At 46.5% G+C, this 16,414-nt stretch overlaps 1 long non-coding RNA gene across 4 annotated transcripts in view; it reads left to right on the top strand.

The window, feature by feature from the left end:
• Nucleotides 1–974: 974 nt before the first annotated feature.
• LOC142879457 (uncharacterized) overlaps nt 975–16,414 on the top strand; it is a 69,699-nt gene continuing 54,259 nt past the window's right edge. For 2 of the 4 annotated variants that reach the window (XR_012925304.1, XR_012925302.1), the window contains exons 1-2: nt 975–1,126; nt 2,582–2,942. This is a non-coding gene — a long non-coding RNA (uncharacterized LOC142879457). Of the gene's footprint in view, nt 1,127–1,171; nt 1,445–2,581; nt 2,943–16,414 lie in introns of those variants that run through there. The other 2 variants (XR_012925301.1, XR_012925303.1) reach the window with 2 other exon arrangements.

Here is a 16,414-nt window from a genome sequence, read left to right as displayed (position 1 = left end):
CCTCACTCTCAATTAGGGATGAAGAAAAAGTGCCAACGTTCTCAGGTCGTTCTCACTTGAACTGGTTTTAAAGGTGCAACATCAGTCCATCGCTAGTGGGATCAGATCTTTTGTTCACAAATCATAAATCATTAAATTTCAATGCCTTGGTTCTGAATACACAGGCAATCTGTAATGTAACTGAATAGTGTCAATGAATAATTATTTTATGTACAACATTTTCAGCTCGGTGAGATGTATTTAATGAGTCCTGTAGACACACAAAGTGATTCCCAGTTTGTGGACCACCTTGTTGCAGCAGCTCTGCTCACTGTCACTGTTTATATTTACTGCTTCCCTGTGCATTACAAAACAATAAGACCCTTTCCCCCTTTGTCTCTGTCTTTGTTCCCCTGCTGCTTGCCGCCGCCGCTGCTACGGGTGCTACTGGTGCTACTGGTGCTGCTGCTACACCCAGACACAATGGAGGTCTCTTGGCGGCGCATCCAGGAAAGTTTTTTTTTTCTTTTTTTTTTTGTCAGCCAGTGTGTGCCTCAATGTGTGCAGAACACAGACAAAAACAGGCAGAAACACTGAGGGGAGAAGATGCAAGTTGTGAAAGCTGGAGGTGTTATTCTTAGAAAAGATTAGGGGTGCGACTAAAAGATGCTCAGGGTTTGTAAACAAAGACTTGACTTAGTGAGGCAACACACAGCAAATGGATAAACAATGAGTTGAGTGTATTAGATCTCAAAACAGTGGAATTTATTAAATGAACTTAGAAAAAAAAAGGCAAACAAACACTCAATTCCAGAGGGAATAGTTTCTCAACAGGCGGAGAAACTGATTGGGAGAAGTTGGTGCGCAGCGGTAAATACACAAAATAAGCGCATTAAATGTGGGAGCAAACGTGTTTCGGTTGGTGATCGCGCGTATCTGCGGTCCTGTACGCGCAGTTGTTTGACTTTGAGAGGGCGGGACTCTTTGGAGAGCGAAATGAACTAGGCGCGGCCACAAGGAGCCCCATCCATCTATCACACGTGTAGACAAAGGGGGACTCCACAACACAAAGCTGGATGTGGCCACTCGCAAACTTTTTCTCCCCTCACCCTCCCGCCGCGACGCGCGCACAGCCGGGTGTCCGCAGGTGAGTCGTCCGCCGCCTTTCCCCCTCTTATTGCACACCTGGAGCCACTTTGTTCCCAGGAGAGAAAAAGTTGCCGACTGTAGTTGGTGCGTCAGCGCTCAAAGTTGAGCACAAAGCGGGAGGGGAGGGATAGAGAGACATAGGGAAACACAGGCGGCGAGGAGAGAGAGCGAGAGGAGCGGTCCTCTTTTCCTTTGTCTGATGCGGGGCGCTTTGAGGGGAGAACTTGCGGGGATGCTCAGGCACGCATCCCCGCAACTTTCGACCGCACTCGTCGCGCAATGTTGGGATTTAATTGCCAAGAGACGTCGGCTGCAGGTGAGAGTTTGACTTTGTCCTGCCGCCGGGGTTTTCCATTCTTTCTTTCTTTCTTGTTGTGTCTCTTGGAGATGTTGCGACGCGCAAGACAAAGCAAATGCCTGTCAGAAGTTTGCGGGGGAAGGAATCATTCGCGCACGCTGCTATAAAAGGCACAGCGGGGAGTTTATGATCATAAATAGTCTCTTTGTTTCGGCTATTTTCATACACGTGCTTTGTGGCGGTTGTTGTCGTAGTGCCGCGAAGTTGCGCGTGCAACTGTGGGAATTCCGAACAATGCAATCAGGTGTAAAATTCTGCCCCCAAAACACAAGAGTGGCACGGAATTAAAGTTGTTGCGCGACTGGAAAACAGTGTTTAGAGGCAGAAAAAGACGCCCAGAGCAGATATTGGTCTCGGTGGCGACTTCTAAACTTGTTACAGTTTAGTGGAGACAGAGCAACAGGTATAAGTCGTTGGCGCTTCTTTGTTACAGTAAAGGCTCCTTTGTTCTCGGTCCATACAAAGGGAAGCAGAAAAGGAGCGCAAATCCACCGGGAAACTACTTTTAGTGAGAGGTAACATTTATTCCCCACGAGAAGAGACGAGAATTTAACAACTTTAATATTATTACAGCCTCTTTTTATTTTTCAGGAAAAAAAAATAGTATAAAACCTGTTGGATCACATAGACAAAAAGCTAAAACTTGCAAGTCTCTCATCATGGCACATACTTGATGTTGTGCATTCAGCTAATAGTTAATGAACTTAAAACAATTATTTTCTAAATAATAAAACTCTTTTTGACATAAGTGTCCACAAAAAACTTGTTTGAATTTGTTGTTTTCCATTGTACATTAGACCCACTCCTAAACTTTTTTTTTTTTTATAAAGCATCATAAAATATGTTTCTTTTTATGTTATGCTTTTTTATGTTGCTTTTTTCATAAAACTTGAATAAGCTTACGCTTGCTTGCCGACTTTTACTGTTTACTTTAAACTTGCAATAACTGCTAAAACTGTGTAACATTTCAAGTGCCCATTTAGCATTATTCCTTTTTTTTTTTTTTTTTTTACTGATTTATATTTTTTGTGTTTATTAATCCTATTTTCCCTTAAATTTAAATCTGTCTTTTATCCCCCCTTTTCATTCCTTCAGGATCCTCAGGTGGATTTTTAACAGCAAAGCGGCTTCCATCTTCGGGAGTTTTAAGGAAATAAAGTACATTGAACATCACAAGGAAGATGTACAAAGTCACCTATCAAGTGGCTTCTGAGATGCAGAAGAGGATTTGGAGACCGTGTGGTTTTTCTGTTGGAGTAGGTGAAGGCTTGTCTCATTCTGAGGATTCCAACATGAGAACGGCAACGGTGCGAGGCGGGGGTGCGTCTCAAGGCACGCTGGGAAAACTGAGAGCTCACGAGACACTCAAAGGATTATAAGAATGTGAAGTCTTTCCTCACGGCACATCACAGACCAGACTGTGTGGAATAGCAGGATGTTGAAGATCTCTACATGGGTAGGTAATGTTACTTTGAACTGGAACGTGGCCCTTTGTTTACAGTGCTGCGGCCCTTTCACTAAGGGGCAACCACTGCTGGGCCTCAACACAGTCCTGAAATAATCCCGATACAAATCCCAGTGAGTGAGATGAGAAAACGTTTTTCCTAATTCTCTTAGAAAATATGTTTACCATGCAGCAGTTTGGAGACAAATACAATGCAAATGTGCAGAGAAGCAGCTCACTCTCCATCAAAATGAGCAGGTTGGGTAGTAATTGGGGCACTTATTCATGTTTACGTGCACAAAAAGCTGCAAAGAGTTTTTTGTAAAGGCAGTTTTCACTGCTTTTATGATGCACAACCACAGTTGGCTTCAGGTGCTAGAGAGGGTTCCGACCATCTTTTTGGTCTTTTGTTTCCGTAACTGCGAAACTGTTTACTGCAAAATCTTTTGGGTAATGACAAGCTAATTAAAAGTCCATATTTAGTGAGAAGCTATTCCATAAAAATTGCCCGAAAACCACCTGGAAAACCCCGGAGGATTCTGATTTCTCCACTCGTTTCGTTTTCTCAACTCATAAATTATTGTTTACAGCCTTGCAGCGTCCTCTGCAAAGGTTCAGTCTCAGCAACGTGACTCATTCGGTGAAAAGTGTTTGCTACTGTTCTGTTTCTCTCAGTTTTCTCACTTCCTCAGTTTCACACTTGCTTTTTCTAAACGTGGCCTCCAATGTCAGTGTTTTACAACTGCTCCTTTGTGTTTTGCCATCTGATGCCCTCGTTCTCGACGGACCACAGATGGATAAATGTGAGGGGAGGTAACGCTGATGTAATGAAGGTGCATTTAGGCTAGAGAGCTAACGCGGGCCGGCCCGCAGCGAGGGAAAAACGGATGCACGCAGCCCCCCTGAACCTGTGCGTACGCTGCTGCACGAGCGGGAGGGACGAGGAGAGCGAGCCGCACTCCTTATCAATGATGTCATTGAGAGCCAATGAGAGTGCGCAGTGGCACTCGCAAGCCTTTAAGCTCCACCCCCACACTCCAGCCTCGGTGCATGGCAGCCCACATGGTCGCGCAGCATCACATTTTCACCATGCTGCCGCTCTGCTGCTGAGAGACGCCGCAGCAACACGGAGATGTTGTTCTTGGCTGAGCGCTCGCGCCTCTGCCTTCCCAGTCGCCTGTCAGCGATTGTGAGCCAGAGATTTATAGAGCAGATATGATTCCGGCCCCCACTCCCTCCTCGCACCCTGTATGTTTATTTTTAACTGGGACTTTTTAGTTTAATGTGTAAATATAAAATGGAAAGTCAGTCAAATGACAGAGATGAGCAAAAGCTTTTCTTTCAACAGACTGAATGATGGGAAATAAACATGAATTGTGCGACTCACCAAAATAACATTTGGAATGAATGGAGGAAAGAGAATCAGGATCACTTGCTTGTGCCTGTGTCCCGCTGCACAACGATTACGCCCACATTTATTGGCTGCTGAGCTCTAGGACTCAGCATTTGGCCGTCTCCCGCTGCTCTTATGGAACCGGCTGAGGTCACACGCCGTAAGTGGCTGGATCAGAGGGAATGTGGGTCAGTCTGTCACACTGTCACACACAGGTGGGACAGATATAGGTCAGCGGTAGCGTGTGGGCGCTGATGAGTCATCCGTTCATGGTACGTAAATGGCGAGAGGAGAGGATGGAGTCTGACTGGACACGCAAGGCCTTTCATTGCTGCATTGAATGTGTCAAACTGTGTTTTTTTTTTTTTTTTGTTCGGGGACAAATAATTGTGTGCGCTCCACTGTTTGCTTATGACAATCTGGATTATAAATGTGCATATTCAGTTAATAAACTTGTGAGTAAAACAGAAACGTCAGTCTTGGCAGAACTAATCACGGTGACAGGCCTGGCACTGAGCTCTTAATAGGCATCACACACGCGCGCTTTCTACAACAATGCGGCGCGCTCCGCTGTGTGTAGCTTAATTACATTGCTTATCTATAATGCCATTATCAAGTACAGTGCAGTTTTCATAACATTTAGCATTTAGCGGGAGCATTGTGAAAGAAGGTTTTTTTTTTCTCTCTCCCTTCCTTCCTCCACTCCCTCCCTGCTCAGACGTCCCGGCGGGAGTCGAGCTTCCAAACCTAATCCACAAAGTTAGGCGGGACAACATTAGCTCCGAAATCATCTGCCGCATCTTGCGGCTCTGAAGTCTCAATATCCTTCTAAGCTGAAATGCTCATTAAAAATGGGCAACGGTTTTCACACCATCTTTGTCTATGCAGCATATGCAACTAAATCTGTGTTTCCGTAATCTCTCATCCATCTGTGTTTGCCATTAGCCCAGAGTGCCTCGCTCTGTTTTCCGGTCCCATTCCGACGATAGGAGCGCGGCTTTGCATCTGCAGTGCCTGCTCCTTCTTTTCGGGCACGTCCGCAAGCTTGTGTGACGTAATGCAAAGTGTACTGGACCTGAATACGGCATCAGGCCCTAAATAACTATTAGCTTCTGTAAGCCTTATTATCCCTGACATCTGGTGGTTCTGCCTCAGGAAAGTTATTTACCAATTGTTGGATGTGTACATGCTATACCTTGTGGGCAACGTGCTGTCTCTGTTTTCGCATGCATTTTCTGCTCCGTCAAGCAAAAAAAAAAAAGACTTAAAAATAATTTACTTCACTTAATTTACTTCACTTTCTAAAAATAATTCATTAAACGTTTACACCTAAATGTGGACTTTTGTTGCATTGAAACAGTGTCTTATACAAGCTGTACCTCAGGGAGGGGAAACAGCCGCTGGAACTGGTTTTTGCTCGTCATCCTGCCAAGACAAGAGACTCAAAATTCTATGTAGACACGAGCACCAAAAAGTGGCTGCGGTGCCGTCTCAATAATGTTTAATTAAGCCTGCCAACTGAATTTGGGTTAATGTTCCCTTTGTGACAGCCATTGAGCCATGCAGGAAGCGGCGCTTTGGATACAGTACAGTAAATGACTGCACAGTAAAACATTAGACCCACCGTTACTAATCGTGACGACAGTCCTAATTCTCCGAGCTACAGGCATTCTGTGGTCATCCTGCTGCAAACTATCAGAGCTTAGTTTTACCAGTCGGTGCCTGTAGCTGCGAGATAAGTTAACGTGCTCTGCAGGCATGCTAATACAGAGCCACACTGGGGTGGGGGCTGTGGTGGGAGGCTGGAATAAATTATTTTTTTGTGTGGCTGTGCACATAAGGAAAGGAGGGGGGAAGAGATAGGGAGGAAGTAGAGGGAGATGAAGAAAGGCGCTGTGCGTAAAGGACGGAGGTGAAGAGACAGAGGGAGAGGAATGAAAAGGACAGGACACACATTGAGCTGGAAGTGCTCCTCATGGCTGTGCCTCTTCACTTTTACGCGGCTCCACCTACCATGCTGGAGTAAAGCAGTCGTTTTATTTCTTACTACTGACAGCCAGAAGGACTGGAGGGCCTGTGGACTTGAACGTTGGATTCGGTGACTTTTCCCCGGACGGGTTTATATTTCCGCTTTCGACCTCAAACCCATTCAGCCTGCCATTCCGCCCACCGTCACGCGACCTTTTCGAGAGAGCCTCCCCTCTGAATAAAAGCACACAAGTCGCGAAAGCAGAAGGACCTTGCAGATATGAATGGGTTTTAAAAAGAAGCCCATTGATTTTAATCAAACCGTATACGTTTTTATTGTTTAGCGGCCGGGGAAAGCAGCGAGATATCTCTCAGGCAAGTGGAGGAGGACTGGGCTTTATGAGGCGGAGTTCTATTTGTTTTATGTTTGGCTTTATTGTTTTGTGCAATGGTATGTGCTCATTGCTTTTTTTCTGCCCACTGCACATTTGGCCTGTGGGACTTTACAGAAGTCGAGGCAAAAGCAGGACCAAAACTCAAAACAAAGCAAAACAGAAAACACACACACACACACACACACACACACACACACACACACACACACACACACACACACACACACACACACACACACAGGTAAACACCAAATCAAAAACCGGACTTGATTGAGCGCTCACGTGACTGCGTGGCAGGGCTAAATGCCACTGCAGATATACCAGTGCAGTGTGCTCGGCCAACTAGAGATATAGGGGCTCCATTTTTTCCAATAACAGCTTTAGATAGTTGTCTGTCTGTCTATTAGAGGTCAAGTTATTACCTCCATAAATGCACAGCATGCTGCTGTCTGGGGACAGACTGATAATCCCTCTAAAGACTGGGGTTTTATCGTAGCCAAATCTGCTTCTCACACACCTGCACGCACACACAAAAACACACGCACAGACACGCACACACCCGCACACACGTGCATCAGGAATATCCACTTGGGAGGCAAACACGGCATCTACAGAACACGGGCATGTGAAGACAGACCTGCCTGCGAGACAGACAGACAGACACACGCAAAACACTATGATTTTATCACAGACAAATCTGTTATTGTCTGGTAGTTAGAGGATTAAGAAGCTGTTATTTTCATAGGCACAAACACACACACAAACACACAAACACACACACATGCATGCATGCGTCACTAGAGGATGAACATGTGAAGGCATGGTGCAGTTTTGTTGCATCAGTCTCGATAAGATTTAATGCTGAGGTTTATAGATTATTGCCGTGACTTAAACACTTAATAAATCTGTTTGCTTGTCAGCTTTTTTATCATGTCTGTTTTTAAGGCTGTGTCTTAACCAGCCCAGCCGTCCCTGCATTTGGCTGGAGACACCGGTCAATATAATGATCAATAAATACGAGAATATGAGTTTGTGGACAACGCCGAGTTACTTTCTGAGTTCTGTGATTACGACATAGACGCAAAAACACATTTTTAATCCAAACCGCGTATTTTTGTTTTTCCAATCAGACTTTGTGTTGAGCTGACCAAACTGTATGTAAAGTAGACTGACTGAGGCAGCATTTTTTTTCTCTCTGTTGTTACCTGACGTAGTTTCAACACCAGGCAGCACAAACACAAGCCTAAACACAAGCCTAAAACGCTTAATTGCCTCACAAAGTGATGCACTACTCAAACCCCTCAGAAAAAAAGTGCAGCTTGTGTGAAGATCTCTTGTCTGCGCACTTTACCGAGGCACTTACCTGAACTGACAGACACAGAACTGAATGAATCGCAGTTATTTCGGGGAGCAGACAGTGGAGAGAGGCTGAAGACTTTTTGGTCTTGACAACAACAACAAAAAAAGGAAGAAAGTAATATTTTGACAGTCATTATTTAAAAAATTAAATAAAATGTGTTTTGCAAAACAAAAAACAGACATTGTTTTATCAGTGGATAAAAGTACAGGAGAAATACTAAAAAAAATATATAAATATCTCTGCTGCTGTTAAACCATGAGGGAATGAATTAAATCAGCTCAAACACCAAACCAGCTGCCCTGGAAACGTCACTTAAGAGTTTGTTTTCGCTGTTACCTGTCTTTTTTTTTCTTTTCAAATAGTACAACAATTGTGCTCATGTAATTGTATCCAGAAGAGTGTTCAGCCTGTGTAATATGGAAAGTACACAGAACTAAGACCAAAATAGGTCTTAAAAGGTGATTTTCTCGAATTCCGATGCTTGTTTTATTCAAGAGTTTTCTGTCTGTTTCATGGAGGTGCTGCTACAAGTTGGAATCACATCCAGATGGACCAGTCAGATTATAGTGAGGTGACATATCAGCACAAAACAGGGAGTGTCGAATACCGAAAATAGTCTTTGCGTGTACTTGTTGTGAGGCTGCTTGCTTGCCAGGGCCGGGGCAGTGGTAGTCGGGCAGACTAATCTAAAATATTATCTTGTTTTATTCTGTCTTTTTCACCCCAAAAACACATTGTCAGATTCCTGTACCATGGTTGACTGGTGCTGAATCCGGTCTGTTCTGATGGAGATATCTTTAAGCTCAGCTGCATATAGTGTGATGAATCAGATTACATCCTGTGCTCGCTGAGATATCAGACTTTAGACCGTCTTACTCCATGCTTGTGTGGAGCGAGGCAGTTTAGAAAAAGAAAAAAACAAGTTTGACCAGCATGTAAGATCTCTGCATCGTCTGGTTTAGTAATGCACCTGTCCCCCCCCGAAGGCTGCAGCCTTGTTTACTACCACCTCATAGTCTCACTTTGTGGGTTCAATTCTTCTTCCCTCTGACTGTGTCTGGCGAGTCCTTTGAGGAAATTCCATTTTGTAAAGTTCAAAAAATGTTCACGTATTCAGTTTAAAGGAGCAGCATCTAGTTTCTCTACCTGGAAGTTATGAATTAAAATGTGTTATTATGTGTTTATAATATTTTATTTTTGGACTAGCACCCCTACCATTGATTGATCTGGTATAGGGCTCAGTAACTTTGGTTGCGTGCCTGGCACCTGGATGTAATCAGCTAGCTTACTAGTAGTTCTATGTTTGAGGGACCAGAAAGACCAAAGATAATGTTATCTGTAGATGTGAGTAAAAGAAGATAGTTCTATGCCACACTATGTCAATACTGTGTTTTTCCATGTTACAAGGCCGTCATGAATAAAAATGCCTTAGCAACTATAATTTTAAATGTTAGAAACTACACAGTGTCGCTTTAAATTGTGCATTAAATGAAGCAATGCCGGTAAGGCAATAAAAGTGATATAGCGACATGTTCCGAAAGGTTCCGAAGAGGTCAGACAAATAAAAATGAGAGGACGTCTAAACTGTGTCACAGATATCTCCATCTCTAAAACGACTCCATTCCCGTCTTCACATCCCCTCATGCACTCATCCGCTCTATTCATTTTTAATAATCCGCATCAAGATTGGTCACATCCAAGAACGTTCGTGCGAGAGCATCCCGTTTACTGCCATGTGAGGGCCACAGTTGAAAAAAAGAAAGAAAGTTGGGCTTCCTGGAGGCAGATTATGCCTCAGACTATGAAAGCCTTCCCGTAAGAGAATCTGCATTGACACGATTTTCCAGTCCAGTGCGGGGCATAATCTGAGTGCCTGGAAATGGGCTGAATAAGCCCTGAATAAATGCCCCGCGCTCAATAATGCAGTAGTTTCATGCTAGATGCAGACTGAACCCTGCCGGATACGGGCCCAATAGCTTATAAAACGGGACGCGACACATGACCGTCCAGGCGCAGTTCAAAGTTCACGCGAAAAGCGCTCTGATGTGATTGCCATTTGAATTTGAATATGTCTATTTATGGATGTGGAAATCAAATTAGATCTGTATCTCAACCTGCTGCGGCGCGCCCCCCCCCCCCCGGGGAAAGTGCGCATATGTCCGTTGTAAAGGGAAATCCAGTTTGCATTCCAAATGAATGCCTTTGTGAGACGATATAAAAGATTTAGCGCAGATTAAAGGCAGACATATTTCTTAGAATTCTTTTTCACACGAGATCAGTGTGTAATCTCTGGCGGGAAAGTGGCTGAATAAGGCCAAGTCACGCCCCGCTCTCATTACTATGCGTCTAATCACTATGCGTCAGCCGTTAGCTACTCGGCACTGTGCTGTGTCGCCGGCGCCAGTTCACAAGGTCAAATTCATTGTACTTGTAAATGTCCTTTCTGAATAAAATTAGAATTCTGACTCAAAGCGTGCTCGCTCTGTGTGAGGGTGACCATCCGCGACGCTGGAATGATGACACACACACACACACACACACACGCGCGCACACGCGCTCACATTTACAACGCACGCACATGCCAGTGCTGCATACAGAGTTTGGCACAGCCTGTGGCAATGTTCACATCACCTCAGTGTTTAGCCACCGCTCGTATAAGGACCGGCCACCCTGCGCTGAATCACAGTGCATGTGAAGTTCTTCCCAGACAAGGTCAAAGCATCCTTTTTTTTTTCTGCTGAGAAATGAGCTGAGTAAAAATGAGTCACGGCTTCAATTATGTATTAGCCTGTTAGCTCACCCGCTGTGACAGAGCGATGGCACTCAGATACTGGGAGTCCGATGCCTAGTGTTGTTGTCAAGACGGCCCTGACCAAGACCAAGACGTTATCAAGACTAGCGAGATCGAAATGCCTCCGAGTCCGAGACCGAGACCCTTAAAAAGTGGCCTTGAGACCAAGACCGGTCTCCAGTACTACAACACTACTGACGACTGACGCTGCGTGCTCAAACTTCATCTGCGGGTCGCTCGCAGCTCCGCGAGTGTGTACGCTCTTTCTGGCTTCATGACTCATCACTCTAATTCGCTCGGACACCAGTGCCACCGTGTAACCGGAGCTACGTAATCCCAGCTAATAAACTAGTTCACGGGACTCATTTGCTCTCTTTTCCAAATTAAAGTGGCTGCGGCGCAAACACGCTAATTGGCCTCGGGGGAATTAGCGACGTCCACGTGCTACGTGTAATTGTCCATTAATATGACTCATTGCACTTTTATTCCAAATTACCTGCCTCCGCATCAGCGACACCTCGGGCGGCCTCAGGGAGGCCCGGGCGGCCTGGTTCCGGCTAAAATTAAATTCATTTAAAAGTCTCTTGCAAATGCAAGAGCTAATCCCCGCGCAGCAGCAGCAGTCGGGCCGCCTCTCAGTCGGCTTGCTGAGCTAATCCACTCGCAGCCTTGACAGCGCGGCTAGTGTTGCAGGTGTTTAATGTGCATTGGGGATTCTGTGTGTTCTCTCGGTAGCCTCTTTTCCCCCCCTACGCTTTGTGTGTGTGTGTGTGTGTGTGTGTGTGTGTTTGCCGCTGCTGTTTGCACGCAGACAGAGCAGTGCCGCTTCAACCAGCTACTTAGCCGACTCTCAGGTGTCCTCGGCTGAGCGCCGCCGCCGCGTTGACCCGATGACCCCGAGGCCACTCAGACACAGAGATATTTAATATGAGAGCGCGCCGAGACAAGGACGCTCGGCAAATAGGTGTTTACTACGCCTCCCCGCCACCCCCTCCCCCCGCCTTGTTCCCAGCTGTCTGTTCGTCTCCCCGCTCTTTAATTTATTCCGTCGCCCACCCTCCCCCGCCGCCCACCATCCGCCTCTTTGCCCCCCCACCCCCCGACTTGATTTCTCGCCGCGATTTCCATTTCCACACCCCGTGCGCAGTGAGACGCCAGCCCTCCTCTTCAGTTCACCGCCAGTTCATTCGGCTCCACGCTGACAGAAGTGACGGCGAGCGAGAAATGCAAATGGGGCCGACGACAGCCGCAAATGTTAAAATTACACCTTAAAAAAAAGTAAAAATAAAACAAACAACAAAAAAAACAAAACAAACCCCCCCTCCCTCCCATGAGGGACCAATTTGCGTCGTTCACTTGAAAGGGTAACTCCAGACTCCGACAAGGGCCGGGGCGTCGCCGTCCTCATCTCAGAGGAACTCTTTTGTCTGCTCCATTTGAAAACACGCTGTCACTTTGTGCTGACTCATCAGCCCCGGCGGCTTTTTCAAAAGAATCTAAAAATACAGCTGCACATTTGTAAGAAAAAAAAAAAAGCCCCAAAAAAACCCAACAACCCTCATTTAAAAGACGTGCCTCCCTCCCTGAATGACATCATTTCATTTTTTCTCCTGGGACGTTCTGTCAAGGAGGAGCGTGGAAGCCGCTCCCTCTGTCTGTAGCGTCCTTGTGGAACTGAGCTGGTCTTGATGGAGCCGCCAGACATCTTTTGCAGTGTGGACAGCTGCTAATCTGGCTGGCTGATTGGCCGGTTTTCACAGCTCTAGAACGCAGGCTTGAAAGGAGTGTGTGTGTGTGTGTGTGTGTGTGTGTGTGTGTGTGTGTGTGTGTGTTGGGGGGGACAAGTTGTCCTTGTCATGCAGAGTGTTTTTGCTGGACTCTGCCCTCAGACACAGAGTCCCCGCCGAGCCCCTCCCCCTCCCCCATGTGTCCGTCAGTCCCTGTCTCCGTCTCCGTCTCTCACCCAGACGCATCTCACTGTCACTTTTTCCTCTCTCCCCTCCAGTCACACCCCCCCCCCCTCCCTTCCCGTCCGCTTCACGCTGCCTATCGTTCCTTGTCTTTGGCCGTTTGCACCTGCAGTGGGAGGGCAGGCGGGCGCATCGCGTCAGTCCTCGCTGTGACGCGAGCTTGTCTCTCCCTCTTCTTCCTCACCGACGTTCCTCTCTCACCGTCTCTTCCTGTTTCTCTCCCTCTCTGCCCGCGTCTCGCTCTGCCTCCTCCCTCACCTTCTCCCTTTCCTCCTCCTCCTCCTCCTCCTCCTCCTCTCCTCTGCATGCAGCAACATTTGAGCGTAAATAGACCCGAGTGTCTTGTGAACAGTGATGGATTTTTCTTTAAAAAACACCCGCCTCCTTCCCCTCCATCTCTTCTCGTTTCTCGAACGGCAGACTCATCAGCCACGGACTCAGTCAGTACGTTCACAGCTTAATCGAAAAATTCAGTTTTGCCGTCTGACTGGACTTCCGTCCTCGTCCCAGTTTACATGCAAGTGAGAAGGTCCTCCTGCGTGTCCTCCTCAACACTAGGGGGCAATATGCATCGTTTCAGCCCGCTTTCCGGTTGACCTCTCACGCCACACAATAACTGCAGCGCGATACAAGGCCGGCATTTTCAAACAACAGTGAAGTGGATGATCGAACATCCAGTGGGATTGATGAACCCTCAACGTTTACACCCTAGTCGTTCGTGCCAGCTCGTCCAGAGTGTATGCATGACTTATTGTGCAGATAATGACCGCATTACATACATACATTGTTCAATTAACATCTGAAAGTCAAATTCCAGTGACATTATCTGGGTGTCTCAATCAGAGTTCACCAACTCCGATTTAAGTCCAAGTAACGCGTTTACATGCACCTCAGTCGTCCATTGTCGTTGGATTGAGGCGAGAATTAGTTTTTTTTTCTTTTCAAGTGTCCTTTAAACGTAGTGAGTGTCTGGCAGAGTCACACGTCTTCATTTGATCTCTGAGAGTTTGCTGCTTAAGAGGCTTGTTTTCGCTCCTCAGATTACCCTCACCTCACCCCATCACTTGCACTGGAAGGGGACGATGAATCATTGCTTTCTGGGTGAATTTTTTTGGATTACGCTTCTTACGGCTCGGTTCACCGCACTGCTGCAGCAACGCCGCAGGGAGATTAGGTCAGAATTCCAGGGCTGGGAAGGGTTTAAGTATAATTGCTGCGTTGACTGTCGTCCGCGAGGGCAAGTGTCAGTATTGTGAGATTACATGCGAGTGCAACGTGCTGACTTTCCCTCGGATCACACAGCGGTCACACCGGCGCTGTGTTGCGTTACTGCAAAACATTTGGCCAACAAGTTGTGACGATGTGAGAATCTCATTCTGGTTGAAACCTCCATCAGAAGCTCGCTGTGCTGTATTTATTGCGACATGCTGCTCAGTGCATCATGCAACAGCAGATGAACTCTGGGTTCCATTCGGTCACAATCATAGGATGGGCCTCCTATTGATGAAGACGCCAGTCAGCCAGCGAGCTGATCATCTGATATCAGTCAGGAAGTTTTATCAGTCCGAGCCTGCACATCTTTTTGCTACACGTTTCTGTTCCAGATACTTTAACATTCATTTGTGGTTTATGAGATGATTCCAGTTTGAAACATGCTTTTTGTGATTAGTATCTGTTGGACCCATCAGCCCAGCTTGGCTAACACTTACAAGACTCAAAAGCTGTGAGATTCCACTGATTGTTGTACTTATTTATATTTTAGCGAGCACAGAGCTTTAGATGCAGTTGGAAAACACATTGCTGACTTGCACAAGCGCTAAACGAGATGCATATTTTAACATTAACAAAATATATAACTTTATATATTACTTTAGCCAGCTCAGACCCAAGAGGTAAGATTTCACAGTGCTCCACTTTCATCTCACTCAAATGCTTTTGCAGTCGCTCTGCGCCGATTGTTTACCTCCGCCTCTGCTCTCAAACAGACAGGTGCCTGTGGAAAAAAAAAAACGTCTCCTGTTCATTTCCAGCGTCGGCGCCCTGTGGTGCCTCTGGAGCTGACTGACTGAGCGTGAGACCTGCTCGACTCTTTGACTGCAGTAGTCAGTGTCACGCTGCTAACGGCTGCTAACCACATCCTCCAGCCAGCTACCAGGTGCAAAAGCAGCAACACGACCCACCTGCGTGTCACACAGTGGGTTCTGTTCTGTTCTGTTAAGTGCCTCCACAACACGAACCCTGCAAGGCTTTGCCGCAGTGATGAATTTGACCTCGGTAAAAAAAACAACAACCCAGACTTGAAAACTTGAAAGCTGCTGTTGGAAAGTCACCGTTTCTTCTGCAGCTATTTAAGAACCACCACGTCCACGCAGACATCGGGATGTTATGTGACACCTCCACCGGTCAACTTGTCGACTACCTGTGCAGTGTTGACTGACTGTGTTTTGCAACAGGAAACACAGGGAAGTGATGTCATGTGTTTCCCCCGCTGCCCCGATTGTGCGCCGGCTAATTTGTGTCCCCTGGCGTCCATGTGTTCGCATAACGTGCATCTGCGTCCGTGTCTGTTGTCTGCGCGCCTGTTTATCTACGACCGTGCGTGCCTTGTGCTTGGAGCATATGTGCATACATGTGTGATGTCTGTGTGTGTGTGTGTTTTTTTTACCCGTACAGTGCTGCTTAGCCATTGCGTGCACTTTGTTTATTAGGTTTCCGAGTGAACCCATTTAGGGACACCTTCAATTAGACGTGGAATTTCCTCTCAGAGATCCAAACCTTTGGAGCAATTGTCTCAAACTGAGGAGCCATAAAACTCAATTTCCCATGGAGGGGGGGGGGGGGGGTTGTGGGCGTGGGCGGGCAGTGGGGGTGGGGGTGGAGGGGCATTTTGAAGTCCAAATGTTCTTATCTCATGCACTATTAAGCGAGGCAGTGGGGTGTGTGGGTTTCGTGGTTTAGAGTCCGTCTGTCACAGCCTCGGGGCATGTTGCTTCGAATGCACGCACACACACACACACACACATACGGGTGCACTCACCGCACACACACGCCCTCACTTGCAGAGCCGCACAATGTATGCATATGCACAAACACACACACATACACAAAACACAGATTCCACACACACACACACACACTCACGCTCAAAGCCTCACCTCTTTCTCTCATTCGCCCATTAATGTGCAGAAACTTGCACAGCACCTCGGGGCTGCACGGCTCCGGCTCCTGCATGGCCCCAGCGCAGGTCAGAGGGGTCGTACGAGACTCTCACTTCATTAGTCACATCTGGGGTCGGGCGGCTCTTCATGTATACGCTTCCATATGTTGCTACCCTTTACTCAACTCTGACTTCAGGGTAGCGTACAGACTTAAAGCTGTCCTGCAGTTATTTCATTTGATTCACAAACCAGCACAACTAACAAAACAGCACGCAGTGGAAAACAGATCCAAGACAGGTTCTTTTATTCAAGTGTATCTTTTTGATTTTGTGTGACCATACATTGGATTTGACTTTGGAAACAAGTTCTATACTAGAAACAAGTGGCCATTAAAATGACTGGTTGTTTATGTATTGTATAGGGGATACAAATAGGATTTTGCACAGTTA

The sequence above is a fragment of the Nelusetta ayraudi genome, unplaced genomic scaffold (genome assembly GCF_046127955.1).
Source record: "Nelusetta ayraudi isolate G7.1 ecotype Tasmania unplaced genomic scaffold, CSIRO-AGI_Nayr_v1 ptg000136l, whole genome shotgun sequence".
Lineage (NCBI taxonomy): Eukaryota > Metazoa > Chordata > Actinopteri > Tetraodontiformes > Monacanthidae > Nelusetta > Nelusetta ayraudi.
This window is presented reverse-complemented; position numbering and strand designations above follow the sequence as displayed.